The 23,045-nt window shown below is 37.9% G+C and overlaps 1 protein-coding gene and 1 long non-coding RNA gene across 5 annotated transcripts in view; one reads left to right on the forward strand and one right to left on the reverse strand.

Annotated features, from left to right (window-relative positions):
* Window positions 1-22,180, reverse strand: part of fru (sex determination protein fruitless) — a 171,478-nt gene extending 149,298 nt beyond the window's left edge. For 3 of the 4 annotated variants that reach the window (XM_089475348.1, XM_089475340.1, XM_089475335.1), the window contains exon 1: window positions 21,403-22,179. The gene's annotated coding sequence lies outside the window, so the exon portion shown is untranslated. Of the gene's footprint in view, window positions 1-21,402 lie in introns of all 4 variants that reach the window. The other variant, XM_089475353.1, reaches the window with a different exon arrangement.
* LOC149270223 (uncharacterized) lies at window positions 8,610-10,705 on the forward strand. The gene is made up of 2 exons (XR_016271248.1): window positions 8,610-9,368; window positions 9,455-10,705. It is a non-coding gene; the product is annotated as an uncharacterized LOC149270223 (long non-coding RNA).
* Window positions 22,181-23,045: the final 865 nt, after the last annotated feature.

Consider the following 23,045-nt stretch of genomic DNA (forward strand, 5'->3'; position numbering starts at 1 on the left):
TTTCGACACCTACACACCCACACCTAACTCGTAGCTGCCTTGGCGACGCCTTTGGCCAGGCCCACGTGCAAAATGAGCGGCACGCGCCTCTGTCAGCGGCTGGCCCAAAACAGTCGCCAAACTGGCTAACTGACCGACGCGGCTGTTAACTAAACGTTGGCAGAGAGGCGCTGCGGCTGACACGCATTTTCCGCTTTTCCGCTTTTCCGCTCGCTTTCCACGGCCAAGGCTGCTGTGCCGTATATCTTCATTAAAATGCAATGCATTCTGGAAGCTCAGCGCGCAGGGCAACGGGGGGCAATCGAGCATCGCTGCGACCACAATCAATCCGGCCAAGTCCGCTGCCCGAGGTCTATAAAATCCGCCCCTGCCCCTGCCCCTGCTCCTGCTGCTGCCCTCTGGCCCAAATATTCTGAGGCCATTCCCCAGCTAAATCGTGTAAGCGTTCGCGCGTGTAATGACAATGGCTGCGCGTGGCTTTGACTTTGACATGGCCAATGGCTGAGCGGTTTGTGGATGGCTATGGAGAGGTTGGGTAAAAATGAGTGAGAGCAACTGCAAGTGGCCTCAAAACTCTCTCGCTGTCAGCTGCGGCAGCTCGCATCAACATGCACGTAAAAGTCGCATCAACGTTGACGGTTGAGGCCGTGCTGTAAACTCGAATAAATTCTGCAGCGAGTCATCAACGGAAATATATATGTATATGTGTATACATGTGCATATAACATGTATATATGTGCGTAAACAAACATCTTGGCTGTCAGCTAAAAGCAGCACCTTATAAACATTAAACGGGTTGATGCACAGCAGAGGAGGCGGCGGGATGGCCTGGGCGTGGCATGATAGGGCATGTGTGGCATGCGGCAGCTAGAGCATGCTCGTAAAATGATGCACAGATGCACATTCGCCTAGGTGTAAATCACGTAGCACTCCAACGCCTTTTACAGTTTCCGTTCTTTTTCCACAATAAAATTGAAAAGCAGCAAAGAAAAAAAACAACAACAGCAACAACAACAATAATAACTACAAAACGCAAAAGTTTTAAAAGTAAAATGACAAGCGCACGTGCGAACCTGCCACGAAGCCAAAAACTGTGAGCCGTAGTCGTAGCCGTAGCCATTGCCATTGCCGTTGGCTCTGCCTTTGCCGTCGACCCGTACAGGTCCTGTTTACGGTCCTCTGTTTACGTCGCCTGACACTCGCAGCCGTCTCGCTGCCAGACTTATGGTTAGACATCGATCTCCTGGGTGCCGCCGCGTTGGCCCTCAACTACTTAAGCCCGAAAACTTTATGCATTTCTCGTGCGGCTCATTACAACTGCAGCCGAGCTGCTCAAATGCACCACACGCATGAATGTAGATTGTTTCCCTATATGTGTATGTGTGTCTGTGTGCGTGTGTGTGTGTGCCTTCCATATGGCATCAGCCTTGGCATGCATTGCGGCTGATAGACCTGGGTCCAGTTCCACTTGCGGCTTCTGCTCCACCAGGCACACGCGTCGAGTATTTTGTTTATTAAAATTAAGTGCCCTGGACACGAGGCAGTCACAGCACAGTGGGCTAAGATGTTATTTTAATGTGATGAAAATTACTTTATAGCTATTTAATTAGACGAAGTAAAAAAAATATTTAATAGTCTTCCCCAATCGACTAAATATCACTTTACTAGTCAAGCTAGAATATTTACACTGTAATATTCAAAAAAAAAAAAATTCATAGACTGAAATTATTCAATCCTATAGCATGTTAGCTATGATCGATTGTGTTATGGTTCCATCTTTAGAGAACTATTTAACTGTCAAATTTAGACTTATGGAATTATGAATTTGTGAAACAGATTAGCATAGTATGATTCGTATTTCACCCATTGTCTGATATAAATGCTCAATATATGGAAAATTTGATATATGAACAGTTTTTAAAATAGAAAACAGACAGGAAAAACTAAAAGTCAGATATACAAATTTTCAGTGGCATTTCTATTTCAATTTAATTAATTAAATTTAATTAAATAACTTTTTTACTTCTTATATATTTTTTATAATCATCTATTTCTATTCCGAAATTCCATGCTAAAAATGTAAAAATTGTTAGATAAATATGTTAATTAAATTATATATTAATATTATATCAAATCAGACTAAAAAAAACTCTTCCAATATTTTATATTTATATCGCACCACTGTGCTGGGCTGCACAACTCGCAGAGTCAGTGCCATCAGGTGGTCCGTTTCTATAGCTCGTGTTGTTGTTTGTCGACAGTTGCTTTTAATGCCGCACAGCGGACAACATGGCTGGCGGTGGTCAGTCCAGAATCCAAGGGACACCCACACACACAGCCCCTACGCCACCCACTCTTTCTCTGTCTGTTCTCTATCCCTCTCGCCCGCTCTGCCTTTGCGCCCTGCACTCTTGCAACCTGATGCACACACTTTTTATTATGAGCCGGACACGCACACGTGTCCAGGTGGCAGGTCTGCAACGATAGCAGCTGCGTGTTGGCCAAATGACGCCGTTGACGCTGCCAGCCCAGTGGGCCGCCAGATAGACCAACAACAGCAGAAACTGGAACTGGAATTCAACTACGTGCCTTTTGTTTTGCCATTAGCCAGCGTCGACAGGACACGGCCACATTAAGTGATATTTGTTTTACATGAAAATCAACGCGTCCTTGCGGTGTAGCTGACCAACAATCCAGTCAGACAGCCTGTCTGTCTCTCCGTCTCTGCCTCTATTTCACTCATTCTCGCTCTCTCTCAGTCCCACACTTTCGCCCACACTGTGGCTGTTATTATACGCTTTCATAAGGCATAATAAACTATATAAACAGCGTGTAACGGTTAGAATATGTATGTAATGCCAAGTCTTCATATTGCCTGATGAGCTTATTGATTGATAGATTAGAAGAGTATATCTGCTTTTATATAAAAAAAAAATTGTGATCCTAAATCTCATCTGAGTAAATTTGAATCCTCTGACTGTAAGAGTATTAAATTTTCGGCATGCCGCATATAATGGCATGCACTTGCTTAAATTTGCTTTGCATTTGCATTGCGGCTATGTAAATTGCATTCCAGCCTGATTGCTGCACGTGTCAACCAGCCAGGCAGCCAGCAGGCAGGCAGGTGAAGTTCATCATGGTTGTTTAAGCCAATTTGTATTAGCCATCAATCTGCGCATGCAATAATAAGGCGCGTTAATAATCACATGCGCGCACACAAACACATACACACACACGCACACATACTTATATTTAATCAGCAACAGATAACCGCAAACCACATCCACATGAAAATCATCTAGCGCTGCGTTTAACCCACTTAGTTTAGGTGGTGCAGTGAAAGTTTTTCGTCTAAATGCTAATGCGCTAATTAGTTCACGCTCTGCAATTGGCAGTCAGTCAAACCAAAATATGTAGTCTCTCTCTCTCACACATACACACGTCTAACTACAGATACGTATATACTTTAGCCTAGCAAGTCATAAAACCAACTGCAGCCGAGTTTCCATATAATTAAGAATGCGCAGACATTTTGCAAATAAAAAATAAAAATTTCTTTTACTTGTGTGCACCAATAAAAGTGAAAACTACTCGCATATAAAACAAACACAAACATTTCAACAATTGCTCCAGGGCCATTTAAAGCTAGCTATTTCTGGAATGCACTTTAGCAAGGGATGAAACCAGAAATCATACTTTTGAATACTCTATACACGAAATTAACAGAAATTATATAAACATCTCGAAAATAATATGTGAAAATTGTTCAAGTTATACAATTAGAGCCAATTAGTTAGAGGCCTTACATAACTAATATTCAAATTAATATACCCTTTGCAAGCGTCTGGAATTCTGCTAATGTGTGGGAACGAAGCTTCAATTAACTGAAGTGCTATTCCTCTCACTCGCTCTTACTGTCCCTGGGACTGCATTGCATAATGTACAGGAAATTTATGTTTTTAATATATTAGTGCATATCTATAGTCCATTTACCGATTAAGTTCATCGAAATGGATTAAAAAGCACTCGCCGAATCAATCAAGCGCTACTTAAACTCAATAGGCGCTTGCCTATGTGAAGCCAATCAGCTTGGTAATTTCCCTTTTCACTTGCACTCATTGAGTATTTACGTGCTCTTCATGTGGCTGTATCAGTCACGCATCACTTTCGCGCTAAATATGCATTTGGGATAACGGGATCAAAAGCGCAACGACCAATGGCGTGAGCCCTACGCACATATGCACTAGCCACTCTCACGCTCGCTCTCTCTCACTCTCTCTCTGCCACTCTTGTAGCCGCACTATAGCTTTTAGCCGCACTACATGTGAAGAACAAAATGGAATCGAATGCTATAAACACATATGTGCCAATGGTGGATATATTAGTTATCTGTCTCCCTTCTACTTACGCTGAGTTACCTAATGCTATGATCCGTGCAATTGCATATACAAATACGATTTAGCTCTACACTATTCTTTAGTGACGATAACATTTTGAAGCATAAAGACTCCACTATTATCAACTTTCATTATTGACTATATTCATAAAGTCCTTAGACAGGCAATCAAATAATTTCTTCTACATGGATTCTAAATGTTTTACGACAAACAGCTGTAAGGCCCTTATAGATGCCAGCCAATTGGCTCAAATGAAGTGTGCCATAAACATTTTGCGACCCAATCGCCCAGTGCGGAGTAGCTTAAAGCATTTCATATTTAAATTTCAAGCTAAGTTAAGCTGCTCTTGGCTATCATAAAGAAGGAAAGGCAGCTTAAAAGCCATGTAAGTGCTGAAGGTAGTGGAAGGTGCTGAGGTACCGACTGTTATGCAGTTTGCTGGCCGCAGCAAGTTGTAAAGATGTCCAGAGGCCACAACACTAAAGTTTATGGCCACTAGAGTGGGTAGCATGCGGCCGGTAGATAGGGTCAAGTGGTTACAGGATATCGCGTCGTATGAGGGGGCTTCGCTTTTATTGTTCCGCTAGCCAATGCTTGGTGGTCTGCTAAGTTTTTTATGAACACTATAAAGGGGCATATTGGGTTTAAGAGGAGTTTCATATTCAAGGTAAAGATTTTTAACTTGGGATAGTTCGCTGAAAAGGGGCGAGAAAAGCTTTCAGTTTCATAAGGAACGCCAGTTCAGCTATATATATAAAACATTTATGTAGTGACAAATAGCATAATCTATATGCCTTTTAACTATGAATAAGCGTTGCTCAGGCTGTGAATGAGTATTAGTCAGTCTGTTACACTCGTTTGCCAGACTCTTCTTTTCATTAAGAATCTAGACCAAAGTGAACTTCAATCAAAGTTGAAGGTTAGCTGGCAGCATCTGCTATAAGCGGGTGTCTGTCCGTCTGTAAGAGTCACCTGCAATTTTCTCTTCTCGATTTTTCTTGCACTTGACATTCGTGGCGTCTGCAGCTTTAAAGCCTACGACAACAAAAACAACTCTTACATCCTGCCAGCCAGCCTGGGGCATCAGGACCGTGAGCCAGACTTTGGGCGGCCAAAACCTTATTTGCTGCTGGCGACGCACTAAAATATGCAACGCATTCCGTGCAACACGCAGCGTTGCAACGGGTTGTAAGGGTGATGGTGGCCAGGTGGGTGAAGGGCATGCTGGCAACGCAGGTGTCATAATTAATTTTGTTATTCTGTCAGTTTGCGATTGTTGTTGCGGCTTTTGTCGCGGCTTGTTTGTCAGTTGTAAACAAAACTCTGATTTTACAGCATCAACTGTGCGCACCGCCAATTGCCAAAACGGCAACGGATTTGTGAATTATTTAACAAGCGCTTTAAAGGTGGCTCTGTAACTGATTGAGGTGAGGGCTGTGGGCTGGAGGGGGAGGTAGGTTTATAAACGGCACTCAGACTGCTTGAATGGGGCTTCAGTCTTGAGCATAGACGTTGCCAGGCACTGTCTGCGCATTCAAGCCATGTCCTATGCTGTCCTGCCCTGCCCTGCTAGCTGTTGGCTGTTGGCTGCTGGCTGTGAATAGAGCAGCAGACAGGCAGCAGGCAGTGTGGCAGTGAGGCAGTGAGGCACTGTCCTACATTTTCTCATTAAATTGCGACGACGAATAGTTGGCATTTGCTATAAAGTTGGCGCTAACAAGGCGTTCGTGCGGCAATAGCATTGCTTTTTTGGCCAGGTTGAGATGTCCTTTTAGCCAAACTTTTAATTGGCCTGAGCAACGCTTTAATTGTTTTGTCTTCGACTTGGACACGGAAACCGGCTCAGATTTCCTCAACCAACAATTCATATTGCATCAGCTACAGACTTAAGAAATATACACACACACACACACACACACACACATACCAATTTCATATGCACTTTTCGTTTGTCATTTGTTTACGAATTGCCAGCCATAAATTATATGACACAGTTGTGTGCAAGTGTCAATAAAAACAATGCCAACAACTTCTTAGCATCGACAACCACACTGGGCCTTGGCATTGTAAATGCCCAAACTTTCCGTTCTGCCTGTATTAAAAACGCATAACGTTAGCCAAATTTATCGCTCCGCATTTGTATTGCACTGTTAACGCGCTGTAAGCACTTAACATCGCACTAACAGCGCACAGTTGTCTGCACTTGACACAGTCGACGGCAGAGCTCGTTGTGCGAACAAGTGCCGATGTTCACTTACTTATGTAACAGACTGTGCGTGAATTTATTTACAGCTGAGAGCAGCTCACGTTAAGGAAGGCCATAAAACATTTTTATGGCAAAATTAAAATTTGATATTCTTTTTGATAGAAAAATATTAAAATATATTTGAAGTTTAATATTAAATAGTAAAAATAGAAATAATGTTTATTAATGCTAAATTTATGTAAAATATAAAATGAGTACAAATGAATTTAAATTCATTTTATGTAATTTTTTTGTTTTAATAAATTTTTTGAGCATAAAAATAAAATTTAAAAATTTAAATTAGCACTATATATTATTATAATATATTTTTTAATATACGCTATATAATTTTATTTTATATCTTATTATATATTTCCTTCTTTGCATACGTATTTTAAAATGAGTTTTTATTATATTATAAATAATATCTATTTGATATGTTTTAACTTTTGTTTTCTTAATTTTATTTTAAAGATAAATAATATATGTACAAAATCCCTATTGAATTTATTTAGAGAAAAAGTCTACCTTTTCTTTAATTTGTATTTTTGGCATTTCTGAGAACACAAGAATTCCACATCTTTAGAATTCTCTTCTAAATAAACTTGACTAGCGACTAGGGTTTTATTTGAAACTGAGTTAACTCTAGTTTTATTTCATTTGTTTTTAGTTTTAGATGAAACTAAGGCTCTCTTTTTCTTTTGTAATTTAATAGTTTACAACGTAAGTGAAAATTGCAATTTAATAAAGTGTGCCCCTGGACTACCTATGTATATAGAATGTCACGCCCCTCCGGCGCTCATCCGCAGGCAGGGCATGGAGCTCATTTCAGTTGAAATTGAATTGAAGCCAAATGCACGCCATGATTTTAAATTGTTTGGTTTGGTTTACATTGCATTACGCAGCGTCGCCTGGCGGCAACAGCATAGGAACAGGCTGTGGAGGACGATGTAGAGCTGAAGCAGTAGTAGTAACAGAAGCAGAAGCTGAAGCCGAAGCTGCATAAGCAGCAGGAGTAGGAGCTGGAGCAGTCGAGGCGCAGTCGAGCACAAAACTGCACAAATTGCTGACATATTCAAATCAATGCGCTTGGGCATTGGTAATGGGTCTGTGTAAGTGTGTGTGTGCTAGTGCGTGTGTCTGAGTGTGTAGCATGCATCTTCGCAACAGACATTCGCAGCTGCACTTGCAAAAACAAATATCAAATTAAATAAATTGAAATGCTTCAGTCCAAGCGCTGAGCGCCCTGTTGATGAGCCAAAGCCATCTTAGCACAGCCATGTTAAGTGGCATATTTAAGTAATCTGACTGGAATTTGTGGCCAGCTGTGATAGCTCAAATGTATATCAATATATACATATACAAACATATATAAACATTTACACATTCACATATGTTTATATACATGCGTAGCTGAACTGCAGCCAATTACATGCGACTGCCAGTGTTTGTTACTTTAAGGCCGAAATCTATAAAAGCCCGAGAGCTGCAGCTGCATATAAAAGCGGAAAAACAAATAAAATGAAAAGAAGTTATAAAAGGCCGGAGTGCCGCCTTTGCTTGAGAAAGTCGCAGATGAAATACCATAGAAAATAGATTGAATACCCATAGGATTATTAACTAATCTATAGCAACCATTTATTAAAGCTTGTTTAAAAATTAATAATCAATTTACTGAGCAGAGCAGAATTTGATTTTATATTATTTTATTTTAAGAAGAAATAAACACAGTCGTGTACAAAAATGATTGACTATAGCTATAGAGAACGCGAAGAATGCGCTAACCTGATGACGTCCAGCTGACGACTGCAATCAAGTGTAATTTTCAGACATTGGAAATTTAATCCTAAACATTAACTGATACTAAATTCCACTACTAGATACTCCTCATCATATTGACACTTAAAATTGATTGAAAACCTATAATGACTCTCTATTATGCTCTATGCTCACTTAGTCTAGCTGCCAAGCAATAAGAAGAAATGCATTTCAATAATTTGGCAATAAACGAATATAATCTATATATATAAAAGAAAGTTGTGTAAAAGTGAAGACTGCTTATAACTTGATTTGGGCTGAACCAATTTTCATGGTTTTTGATTTGTTGGATTTGTCTCCGCAACGAGTTTAGTATAGGGTCTTAAAAATACTGAAAAAATTTGCCGAATACTTGAAAAACGCGGTTTTTTCCCCAAATGTTCAAATTTTTTTTATACCCAGTAGGCTTGGTAACAGTGACAGTTTTGACAATAGTGTAGAAGTAAATAAACAAATGTAGTCAGTCAGTCTACGGTCTCCTGACCTCGAGCAGACCTGACTATTCAAAAAAAAAAAAAAAAAAAAAAAAAAAAAAAAAAAAAAAAAAAAAAAAATTTCAAATCAAAAGGAAAAATATTTCAAATCAAAAATCTGCAAAAAATCAAAAGATTAAAACCTGACTGTTCAAAAAATAAATAAAAAATTAAAAATTCGAAATTAAAAAAAAAAAAAAGGTAATTATTAAAAAGTGTATTTTTGGCTTTTTATATTTTCGGACTTTTAAACTTTATAAATATTTCAAATCAAAAATCTGCAAAAATTAAAAAAAAAATCAAAAGATTAAAACCTAACAATCAAAAATAAATAAAAAATTCAAAATTCAAAATTCGAAATTAAAAAAAAAAAAGTTAATTATTAAAAATCGTATTTTTGGACTTTTACAAAAGCTAAATATCTCGAAAGTTCAGGTATTTGTTTGTCTCAAACATAAATTTGTGTAAATTATTTATATTTATATTTCTCGATTGTTTTATATGGTTTTGTGCGAGGGCAGTATTACTATTAATAAAAATGCCGCGTCCTAGAAGATCTAATCTTTCCCGGCGGACCCATAATGCAATTAGGCAACGGAATAGCGCGAGTCAATTATCTGACGAAGAGCGAGAAATCGCCCGAGAAAGGCTCCGCGTTAGTACCCAGGGAAGAAGGGCCTTAATTCGTGCTTCTCAAAGAGAGGCAGCCCGTGAAATGGCAATAAGAAATGGTTCAAGGATTGATTTGAATCGAGCAGCGTTTCGATATGATTGCACCATTGATTACAGCTTGAATCGTTTAGTTTGCATTGGTCCAATGGACGTTGTTTGCTAGCATTGTGGCGCATTGAAGTTTGCTGGTGAAACGCCCGGTTTGTGCTGCCTTAGTGGTAAAGTGACATTGCCATTACCGGTCACCATAGCCATTGCGTTCCCTGCTTTATGGCGAAACACTAGAATCACGACATTTTCTAGCGAACACTCAAAAATACAATGCCTGTTTCCAAATGACATAATTTGGGGCGGAAAATATTGGAGACGGATATTTAAGGTAATTTACGTTAAAAATTTTATTTTCTATGACTGCCAAAAAAAAATTTTGAATAATGTAGTTTGTTAGATTTCTGTAAATAGTGTTTGTAAATATAACTATAATAACTATGGCTTTGAATTTAAAGATTCAAGGCCAGATTTGCCATCGCATTGGATCATTGCAACCTATTGAAGATGCACAGCAAAAATTCTTGCAAATATACTTCATGGGCAATATGGAAGAACAACTTGACCGGCGTCAAGAAATGAACACAGCTATGAAAAGAGCAATTCTCCATGATTTGCATGCTTAGAAATTTAAACCAACCAAAACTGTGCAATGGAACGCGTTTGGTGATAAGAAAACTGATGAGCAATGTGATTCACGCGTTGATACTCAAAGGAAAATTTAAAGATGAGGAAGTTCTTATTCCTAGGATTCCGATGAGCTCAACAGATATGCCCTTTGAATTTAAACGAATTCAATTCCCGCTTCGTCTTGCCTTCGCCATGACGATCAACAAGTCACAGGGCCAATCTTTGACTATTTGTGGCCTCAATCTAGAAAATGCGTGTTTTTCTCATGGTCAATTGTACGTGGCATGCTCACGTGTTGGCAAACGATCCGCATTATTTGTTCTTGCACCCGACCAAAAAACGAAGAATGTCGTTTACAACAAGGTGCTTGAATGAAAATCCGATTAATAAATTTATCAGTGTATCCCAGCCTGAACAACATAGCTTTCAACAATTTTTTACCTAGAAATAATATAGAGGGCAATGCAACGTTTGCCGGGCCAGCTAGTCAGAATATAAATTGCCCAGCAAAGAGTGTGCCATGTCTTAAATGACTTCTCTATTGATTTCTGCATACTCAAAGCTGTCTCAATGCATTACGCATTCGATGACAAATAGCCAATACTCTTGCCAAGCTGCACAAAAAAAGAGTGAGCAGCTGAAACGCGAGCAGCTTAAAAGCCAGAAAGTTTAAAATGACCCTTGACACATTCAGACGGCTGAACAACACTCAGCGCCAGCGAAGCTCGTAAGTAGATGGCACAATGCCGGCAGGCAGGCTGGCAGACAAAGAGTCTATGACTAGCTGAATAACTGACTGAGTGACTGATTGACTGACTGACTGACTGACTGCATGGGTGACAGACCGATTGACTGGCTGGCTGACTGATTGACTGTCTTGACTGTCTCTGACATTGGCAATCAGTCTGGTATGACTTAATGTCTCTCTCTGTTTTTCTCTTTCACACACTCTCTCACTCTGTCTCTCTATATCTCTCCCTCTCTCTTCCTGTAACTCCCTCTCTCAGATGCTCTCTTTAAAGTTCCATTTCTGACCGTCTGTCTCTCTAACTCTCTAACCCAATGCCTTGGCATTGGCATTGCCGCCTGTCTTTGGTGCCGCGCTGACGCTCAATGTGTCGCGGCCATTGTGTTGCCACAACTTTGTTGTTGTTGTTGTCGTTGTTGTTTGGGTTGCACTGTAATGCTGTTTAGCTGCTTGTTACACTCGTCTTCAAAGCTAAAATTGCCAGCAAAGCTTTTATCACGTGTTTATGGACCTGGCATCCCTTACTGCTCTCCCCGCCCCCCACATTCCCCTTGTCCTAGTCCCTAGTTGCAGTAAGTAGGTTGTTGGTCGAAAACTTCGTTTTTGGCATAGAAAGTAGCTGGAAATCGAATTCCATTGCTGGGGCATCCTGTTTGCCAGCAAATACCAATAAAAGTAACTGTAAACTCGGCAGCACGCAAACCTCGCTAACCTCTCGTCCCTTTGGGCCTACGCAACTGAAGAGCTTTGCCCACTCGTCCAAGCAGTTAGTCAGCTTGATTTATTGGATCTGTATTTGGTATGAGATATGTATGTAATGGCCCTATATCTGTCTGTTTCTCTCTATATATGGATATATTTGTGTTACATGACTTTGCATTTATTTTATTTTTGCTTATAGCCATTATTTGTAATTAGTTTTAAGAGCGTTTTCATACGTTAGGCTTTTAATTTGCGAGGGCAGTCTGAAAAGTTATGGAATGCAACAGCTAAGCAGGCAAGAAAATATTGAAAATATTTATTGAAATCAGAAATCAGAATTTAGCTCAGACTGCTTCAAGCTTTAAATTTATATAAATAGCAAATTATATTACATATTTTAGCAACTAAATATTATAAATAATTAAAACAGCTATTGCAATATTATTATTAAATAAAACAGGGACAGTAACGATTATAAATTGATGGAAAAAAATACGAATTATTTTTGAGTAATTTAATAAAATATAAAATAAAAATAAAATAAAATATAAAAATTATGCCTTTTTTGAATGTGCTCAAATTCATAACTCTTATTTGCGGTCTCTGAAATAAAATAAAAAAAATTTTTTTGCTACGACTATCACCCTCTCTTCAAATTCCATGTGACAGAGAATCATTTCTTAAACTCCTTACAAATCATATCAAACTTCAATAGCTATTAACGGTAACTCTTTAGTCTGCCCTCGCATTTCAAACAACTAAATGTTGATATTCATATTTTTTCATTTAGTGCCATTCGTTTGCCATTAAAATGATTAGTCGATGATTGTTCGAGCTAAGAGTTAAGAGTGTTGGCCAAGTGCCAAATGTAATTTAGTATTTTGAGTGTTCGCCTATGTTTCTTGGCCACTGTGCCAGCAGCTTTACTCTCTCTCTCTCTCTTTATTTTCTTTCTTCTCCCTCATAATCATGTTGATAACCATAATGCGCTTTGTGTCAGCTTCAAGTGCTTTGGTGGCCGTTGCCCGCCTTTGGTGACTGTTGGCTGTTGTGTGCCCTGTGCCCCACCAAGGCAGTGCATATTTTACACAATCTGTCGGATAGGCAAGCTCCCCCTGCGGGCCGTATACACCCCCTTCAACTCTCAGCCCGCGCTAGTCAAGCAGAACTTTCGGTCGAGATTTATCGTGCAACTTGGTTGGAAAAGGAAAAATTCTTGTGCCACACAAACTTATGTCGGCAATGCCTTTTAGCTGCTGCAAAAACAAAACAGATGCAGACACCCACACACAGAAACACACACATAGATGTATACATATCCATTTGCCAGGCTTTATGACAAGCGACTTTGGCATGCGACTCAACGATTGGCAACGCCTTCACTCATTTCCAATTTATTTGAGATCGAAATGAATTTCGTTCACGCTTTAAATTGAAAGTTATTGTGATTGGCAATTGAGCTGGTTATATGTGCATACATATATTAGCATAAATTTCGTGCAATCATTTGAATGCATACGCCTGCATGTAAGATTTTAGCATTTTAATGACATGTGAACAACAATGGATCAAATGTCCAGCTAATTTTCATGTAAATCAGCATCGGCCGGGTGTCATAACTGCACCGAGCAGGCTGATATGTCCTCTGCCAACTGATGCCCAGAGAGCCGCACAAAGTCGGAGGGTTTGAGGCAAACATACCTGATTGTGGCTCAAAGTGCATAGTCGTCTCGGCTCAAAGCAACGTCAAGAGTCGTACTAAAAGGCATACCAAAAAACTGGCTATACACCAACACACAAAATGGTCGGCAAACAGAACGTTATATGTAAATCGCATTTGGCATACATATTTCGAGAGTTTGTTTTTGGGGCAGGACGAGTCGCAGTCGTAGTCGCTGCAGTTCTAGTAACAGTTGCCTGGCATTAGCATATATGCCAGCAGCAGAAGCAGCAGGAGCAGCAGCAGCAGCAGCAGCAGCGGCAGCAGCAGCAGCAGTCGCCTCCTGTCAGGGGTTACACAAGCAGGCACAGGATAAATGACCGTAAGGATATGCATAGTTCCACCTTCTACCTAACTCACATCATCACAAGTAAAAGGCAACATTTTGCTTGGCTGCTTAAAAGTTCGATAACGATAAGTCGTACGTGCTTCGATATCTGTGCGGCATAATTGCATTAGCTTTGACTAATTAAAAATGCAGTCGGCTTTTAGGCGCTGCAAATGGTTTCGATATTCGAGCAAATTATTGCAATATTTGTGCCCGTTTGCATTTTGCCAGATCCTAATTGAAATGCCAAAATCGGACAGCGGAAAGCCCCCCTGGTCGAAAGCCAATTAATTGCAAATGACACAAACACTTGAGAGCGAGCGCATCCTTCGGGCCCATGGGCCAGCCAAGAGCCAACGATGACAATTTAATTTCCGTATTCACTGTCAGGCAAACAAAAACGAAAAGATAAAAAAATAGACGAAAACAAATAAGAAATACCTTGCAATTGAACGTTGATCATAAGTTTACTCAAAGGTGAGCTTTAGCATAGCTTTAGGCATTATACAAGAGTATGATTTGCTTGCCTTGATTTCAGTGCGATTTTTCATTCAACTTCAACTATTTATCCAGACTTCACAGTGGAGCGGAAATGCGTTCGATTTTTACACATCGGAGCTTTAATGAGCTTAAAGTGCAGGCATGAAATATACAAGTTTTCCAACACTAGGCAGCTTGTAGGTAAATTGCTGAAGTCCATTATAAAGGATTTACTCCTAAGCCGTAGAGAACTTAAAGCTTTGTCTGGGAAATGTATGCTTGAAGTCATAGTATTTATTGGGAATTACAATATCAGATTTTCCGTAAAGCTTAATGGTTTTTTATTTGTTCTTTGAAATATATATTTTATATTTGATGCCTATACCGCACATTATATATATAACTAGAAATACATATATATAATTAGAAAAAAAAAATGTTCTCAATATTTATATTTATTTAAATCATTTATAAATTTAATCAGCTTCAGCCTGATTGAAGGATATTTCTACTAGAGCCTATTTATTTATTTATTAAAAAGATAATATAAGATATATTATAGCCCTCGTATATCATGAGAACTTTTTAGATAGTGTTATACACATTCTTCTGCGGTAATTTTAAAAGCTTTAAGCCTCAGAAAGCATATTATTAATTGAAGCTTTAATGCGCTTAAGTCAACATGTAATGTATGTAAATTACATATATGGACTGCATAGCTATTCCTTCATTTTCCTCCAACAGAAGCGGCAAATTCAATAAGCTACTTTTTTACTGGGTCATCAAGCCCAAATTTCTTGAAAATGGGAAAGCCTGTCAGCTTTCATTTCATTAATCGAAAAGTCGGTCACTCAGGCAGTTAGTCAGTCTGTCAGCAAAAACACTTTCCACATTATATATCTTTAAATATACAATATGTATACAAGATATATGTTTTATCCCATATAAATAAAATGCCAGCAATTTGCACAGCCAAAACAATGTTGGCGCCCATGTGAGTTCACCCACGGGCTGCACCGCAGGGGATCCAAGGGCCGAAAGGCTGTGCAGCCTGGGAGCTACCACCTCTGCCTCGCCTTCATTACGCAGCTCGAAATGCGTTTGTTTTTGTTGCAGTTTTTGCCACGCAGTCACTGACAGTCGCGACAGTTGCCACAGACTTCACTGCTCCACACTCCGCTCTCCCCTCGACCACAAACCACCCCACCAGACTACGCCCCAATCGTCTGACGCTGCGGTTAATGAAAGCTGCGATTTCACAGCTAAGGAAAATTGGGTCGCCGCTGCTCGGTTCGGTTTTTGCAGCTCGTTTTACATTTACTGCCATTTACTGACATTTTTTCTTCCTTTTTTTGCCGGCTACCGACAACGAGGAGCCAGACAGCAGCACGAGCGTGGTCTGCGGAAGGATGGTGAAGGGGGTGTGAGGGGGAATGTTTGTCTGCGCTGCTTGCCAATTTTGGGCAGCATCCCGAGACAGACAGATAGAGGGTGCCTAGTACAGAAAGCACGGGCTGTTAGCATAAAGAGTTCACTTTTCGTTTGTTTGTCTAAAGTAAATAAAGTTAATCCCAAATTCAGTTTATAAAATGTAAGAGATGCGATAATGCTATAGGGTATTTTAACTGGATTGATGCTTTGATAAAAGTATTACCTAAATCGTTTCTCGTTGACAAAACACACTTTGTATAACATTTATTTGTATTAAAAAATTATTTTATGCTTGTTTAAAGATTTGTATAGAGTATCTGAGTGTTGTCATCTAAAAATGTGAATTAGCCTAATTTTTCAGCATTTATTTTGTATATTTTGTGGGAATTACTTTAGATCAGCTCAAGATACCCTGCACTGCTTACATTCAGTAGGCAGTTTTGGCACTGAGAATATTAAATACAAAATGTGAGAAAGTGCTTTAGTTGAAAGTACTCTACTAGAATATATCCTAACCAAAGTTTGATTGGTTTATTAAAAAAAAAAAAAAAAAAAAAAAAAAAAAAAAAAAAACACAAATTTCAGTTTGGTTAAGAAAAAATAAGAAAAGCTATTAAAAATATTATTTTTAATTTAATACTATATAAATTTTGCTCTTCCTATTGATCAATAAAATTTATACACATCCCATCAGCTCTTAAAAGTCTACTGCTCTTGAGACGAAGTCTTGATGTTCTCTATTCGAAAAAAATCTGAAGGCCAAAATGTAGTTCAAATGCTGTAAAATGACTTTTAAACAAAACATGAAAGTCAAGCTGACCAGCTGTCCATCATTAATCTTAGCAGTTCCACAAATTTTCCAATTAAAACTCTGCCCAGCTTTAGCTATTATTGATTTTAGTTTTTTGCAGCTTACATTTTTTGGGACGTTAATTTTTGTATATTTTTTTTTATTAGAAAAAACTTGGCTTGGACCTTAAGCTATTCATAATTAGATTTTCCTACTATTTAGCGTCTGGTTAGCAGCCAACTTTTCCCTTTTACAGCTACGAGAAGTCTATAAATAACGAAATGCTCACAATTTGATGAAGAGAGACAGACACAGAAAGAGTGAGAAAGAGAGAGTATTACACACAGCTTAAAGTGTGATTTAACGGTTTATGTGTATTTATAGTGGAATATTTTCACGCCTGAATGGCACACATTTGTCTTCTGTGTGGGACACTCAACGTTATCATTTTAAGCAGGCACTAAAGCGGCCAGCTGAAGGGCAGGCAGGCAGGATAACAAGGACATGCAGCCGGCAGCTGCACTTCGCCATTTGTGGGGGTGTGCGTGCGTGTGGGCAACTGGGCGTGCCTCTGCTCTGGGCTGCAGCTTTAAGCCAGATATATGAACAACAAATTGTTTTCAACTTGGTTTACAGCTAGGTGTAAACGACAAACAGACAGAGAACTGAGTGAAAGAGAGAGGAAGGGAGAAAGAGCTGTCCTTCAGGCTAACCTTAATGGACTTCAAATTGAACCGCCTCAAAGGCATATTTAAATGAACATTTCCATATTGAAAGATATTTGATGGGAATTATTTATTACGTTTTTGTCATTGTTGATGCTCTTTTGGCATTTTGTGGTTTGTAATGAAATTAAATATTGATGTCCAGTTGTTCATCGTTGGCAAAAAACCATTTACCGCAGGCCTAATAAAAATATCACACACACGTCTAGTTGGATAATCAAAAGACACATTTAAGGCAATGTTTCCTCAAGTTAGATTTTATTACTTTGAGCATTTTTGAGCGCTTTTGCCAGAAAGTACTTGTCATGCATTTTTAAACTGAAGCAATTACGCAGACCTGGACACATTTTTGTCCAGTTTGATTGGCAGGCTGTCGACGTGGATTGACCGCATGTAAAGTGCCCAGTTTTAGGCACATTTTCGGACATTTTTCGTCTTGAAATTCATTTAACAATTTGCGGTTGCTTTTCATAATTAGTTTATAGTGCGTAGAGTTAAATGTCAAAAGTCTTGGTGTTACATTTGAATTGGAGTTAAACTGAAGTTTGACAAAATGTTTAGATACATTTTGCAGTGGGAAATTGAGCATTTTTATTTTATATATTTATCTATCTATTTTTTTTAATTTTTTATTTTTCAGTACTTTAATTTTTAAAACTCCTAATGCAGTGAATTTGATAAGAATAAAAGACAAGTTTTCTTCATACCTATCACCATCGTCTTCACTTTGCTAATCTAGTTTAGGTGCTACCATTTCAGAATATGTAGCTTCAAGCTCTTGTTAAAAATATTTTTTTTATAGAGCTTTGAAAATTTACTAACTAATAAAAAACAACAAATACCTAGCTGAAACTTGCAAAGTGTATACATTTTTTAATTATATATATGCATATATATAAAGATATATAATCTACATATTTATAATCCCTTGAAACGATGGCGATCCAACTGATCTTGAAATAGGATTGTCAGACAATAAAATGCAATTAAAAAAGAAAAAAAAAAAACATAATATATATAAATTAATCTAATTTTTTTTTTTTTTTTTTTTTTTTTTTTTTTTTTGACAATGCATTTTTTTTGCGAAGAAATGTGTATCTTCTCAGGGTATGCCCTAGTCGGGCAGTCTCTACCAACGCATTCTTCCATATTATTTTAGTTGAATATTTTGAAGAGATTTCTTAATTGTAGAAATTTCAGTTTATATTTATTATATATATTTATTATCTCAATAATTTAGAAATTTAGTCTTCGAAAAATTATTATAAATAAAGCTGGAATTTAGGCACTCTCAATTAAAATGCTATTTATATATTTATCCAAAACCATTTATAAATAGAAATATTTCTTTTTCATAAATTAGAAAATACATTTTTTTTGGAAGACAACTAATTCAGACTCAACCGACAGCTATTAATGCCATAAATAATGCAACGCTAAGCAGCTGAATGCATTTCTAAATGCATTTCAAGAACCACAACAGCAACAACAACTCGAGCTCTTAAAAATGTGTAATAAATGTAATTTAGTGTGCAATTACTGTAGAGTAAGCAGTTGGCAAAATGTTTAACAATTTGTCGCCCAATTACAATTAATTTCATTTAATGTTGTAAATAAATTATTACAATTCTAATAGTAATAATATGAAATTTAGTCCATGCATTTTGCAGCCAAAATTTGGGTGAAATTCATTTTTGGCTCTCGGCACGGGAAGTGCATAAATAATTGTATTAATTGTGCAGTGTGCAATGTGTGTTATTAATGTGCACTAATAAAATCAGATTTTCTCTCGGCCTTGTTGCATGCCCCATAAGCCCTTTATCCAGCCACCCTCTGACAGCTGTGACAATTGTGACTGTGTGGCAGACAGTTGGCTGGTTTGTTTGTTTGACTGTTTATTGGACTGGCCGTCCGTGGATGGCATAAGAATGTCATAGGCTCATCATCAACATGCCAACAGAATCGAATTACTTCCGTCTGCAATTGTTGTTGTTGTTGCAACACACACACACACACAGGCACACACACAGACCCACACCTAGACAGCAACCGCAGTGGAGTAAAATAACAATTGCTTTTGCTACCGACACTTGTCCTTAGCCTGGCTGCCCGTTTTTCCACTTGCCACATATTCATTCATGCCACATGCCACACACACACACACACACACACAGACACACGTTAGCTAACTTGTTGGACTTTTGCATGTTCAGCAGGCAGCAGTTCGGCTTACACACAATTTACAAAATAACCTCGACTCACTCACTCACTCAGGCAGTCAGTGCTTACAAATAGACAGACAGCTCTACCAAGCTCTCCTCCCTCTCTCCTCTCTTCACTCTCCTTTCCTGCTCTGCCACGCCTCGGCGTCTGCTGCTGTCTGTGCCATTCAGATAGGCGAGTGTGTAAATTGTCTTGTGTAAATATGGAAAATTTTTTTTGATACTCTACTCATTGTTTTTGTTATTGTTATTGTTATTGCTGCTGTTGTTGTTGTTGCTGTTGCGGCTGAGGCATTTGGAATTCATGTAAACAAACCAAGGCGTCAGATTATAAAGTTTCAGCAGCTTTACAAAGGGGAACCGCTTGTAAAAATGTTTGGATTATTTAACAACGTTGCAAACTAATTGCGTATTTTATATATATGAATATAAATATATTTTTAAAATAACCGACAATGTTTGTGTATATTTTATTCAGTTTTAGTTTGTGTGCTAACAGCTTTATTATTTTTGTAATATTTTATTTGCTCTATGATTTATACATAAATTACGAATATATGAGATAACTAAGGGCGATAGAATCTTGAGCAATTTATTGTAAATATTTAATATTTATTTAAATTTATATTTACATTTCACAGCGCATTCATATAAATTATAAATTGGATCTAAATTACTTAAAGTATAATTTATTTTATTTTATTCTTTTGAAACTGCTATAAGCCTTACTTAAAGTATTTTACTTAATACGTTTAAAAAAACAAATCTATATTTGCAATAGATATATCTGAGAAGTTCAGCTTAGAAAAATTCAAAATATTTTTAATACAAAAAATAAAAAATAAATAAATGAACAGCAAATAGAAAGAACCTGCTTTTTATATTTATAAAATTGAAGTATACTAGCTTTTTTATATAAAATATTGACATACATATGCTAACTTTAATTCCAAGGTAAAACAAAAACAATAATTGAGAAAGATATTAAAACAGAAGATTATGAAAAAGAATTGGGCTACCGATTATGGAAAAGAGCGAGGATTGTGGGTTTGAATTAAAAATACTTAAATATCATGTTTCAGTCATTAACAAAAATTTAATATATTTCATATATATTCATTACTCAACATATCATATATCAATAATTTGCTTCAAAAATATATGAATTAATTAAGGATTGAGAACTGTTAATTAAATTCAATTATGATATAATATTTTAGTAGATTCTGGTATATTTTAGCATATGTGAATTGAGAATATGATCTGTGTTCTGGTATTTTAATTTTTTAAATTTTTCTACAAAAATTTTCAAACATGTTAATTTTATACAATTTATTCATTTAAATAAAAAATTCTAATCAAAATCTTTAGTATTTTTTAAATTGTCTATCTTCAATTAAATTTTTTTTTTTTTTTTGTACATACTATAAGAAAAACCAACAGAATATCTTCTTAATTCAATCGATTCTGTGTAAACACTCGGGCTTCTACCAAAATTTAAATTGCCTATACATTTTATTTAATCTCTAACAAACCAACCTCAGCAATAAATAAAATAAATAATTAAAATATCGGTAAATGTTTTATTTTTTATTTTTTAAGTTTCTAAAGCTTTCAACACTTAATCATGAATATTTTCAATGATTCAAGTGCACAATTATAATTTTGTTTTACTACAATTTAAGACAACTCTAACAATTTCATTAAATGGATATGAAGTTTAATAACAAGCCTCGATCAACTGACAATCAAGCTTTATTTATCTTTTAATCAAAGCACATTTTGCTTCACCTTTTAACATTTTCCCACAGCACAAGCTCTTGACAAGCCAGATAATATCCTAAACATAATCAACACTTAAGCATAATGCCACAGCATGTAATAATAGGAGAAGAACAGGTAAAAGAACAGCAAAAGCAGCAGTAAGAGCAACAGCTGCTGCTGCTGCTGCTGCTTTGTCATATGAAACTCACCTGGTTTGTTGTCTATGAGATTTTGCAGCAACTTGTTGACTTTAATAATCAAATAGAATGCACTTTGTTCTTGTTCTTTTTCTTTATTTATTTTTTTTTTTTTGCGACGAAGCAACAACTAGTTCAGCCACTTGGTATTCGCTTTTGATGTTAGTAGAGTATCTTTTCAAGTAATGTTCACTGAGCACGAAAGTCTAATAAAATTACACATAATAGCGCAGCAAGACAAAAAAAAAAAAGTAGAGGCAAGAACAGCTTAAAGTCGAAGTAGTAAATCGGGCAACAGAGACAAATTGTTTTTCGTTTTCGCGTATCTCAAACTGCGATTCGATGCATGGCATGCGCTTGCCGCTTGCAATGTGGCATGCAACGCTTTATTAGCGTTGCCAATTAGCCAATTAGACCGTCCCACCAAAACGCTGATTTCTAAAGATGCTGCTGGCGGGCCTTGCCTAAGTTAACGAGTCAATTCAAGTGCTCAGAGCAGTTGCTGCCTGTAGCATTCATGTAACGAGCGCTGTAAAGTTTACAGCGCCGGCTTCTGTTAACGTCTCAGCTGTGGTTAGCTGTTGCCTAATTACTTGAGTTCTGATTACAACACTTGGCTAACTTGGCTAACAGTTACAGCGAAAAAAAAAGAAAAAAAAGTTGTTATTTTGAAGTTAAGACACACTGAAAGCCAAGTAATTGGCTGACTAAATGGTTGGTTGACTTCTTTGGCTGTATGGCAACTGCTGCGCGTCCTTCCTGAAGGAACAGCCGCGTTCAACTAAATGTTGGCGTTTGTGCAAACTGCGATTGTTGCAGCAGCAGTCGTAGCAATCGCAGCAGCAGCAGCAGGCAGCAGGCAGCGCCGAACAACACATAGGTAACAGGGCTACATCTACATGTGTGTTGTCGCATGTATATAATGCAAGGCAGGCGAGCTCAACACGAAGTTGAGCCTTGGTCAAGGGTTGTGTAGCGGCAGCCCCCAAACTAAATGTGTTGTAGTTGTAGTTGTCGTTGTGCAAACCAACGACGACAGCAGCAGAGCTCAAAAGCGCCGAGCAGCGCAGCGCAACGCAGTCGGCACTCGGCCGTGTTGCAAGTTGCTCGTACAACGGCGCCCCGCATTCTGGCCCACATACGTATATATATGCATGCATACATAGATACAGACATGTATGTCGGCCACTGTTGGCATTGGTATTGGTGTTGGCTTAGTGCCACGCAACTACAGGGCACTTTACAGTTGCATTTTACATAGCAGCAGCAGCAGCAACAGTAAGGCTTGCTCTCTCTCTCTCCCTCTCTCTCTGTGTTGTGCTCTCTCTGTCTGGTTTGCGCTCTCTGGCGCCTTGCATTTCGCCGGCTCTTATCAGTGCTGTAATTAACAGAGCTCTGTTAAGGCGGCTGGCGGTCTGTTTGCTGCCGGCTTCGGCATTGAATCGTTTATTATATAAAAGTACAAGGACATTTTTATGTGCTAATACATATATATATATAGATATAGATGTATATAAATATAGAGAAATATATATAAAGCTGTGGCACGTCTTCAATTGCTGCGTGCGCGCGTGGCAAAAGTGTTGGGCAAACAGGCAAAAGGAAGCAGTCGCTTAACGGCTTAGCAACAATGCAACACAGCAGCAGCAGGAGCA

The sequence above is a fragment of the Drosophila arizonae genome, chromosome 2 (genome assembly GCF_054131065.1).
Source record: "Drosophila arizonae isolate 15081-1271.41 chromosome 2, UAZ_ARI_1.0, whole genome shotgun sequence".
Classification (NCBI taxonomy): Eukaryota; Metazoa; Arthropoda; class Insecta; order Diptera; family Drosophilidae; genus Drosophila; species Drosophila arizonae.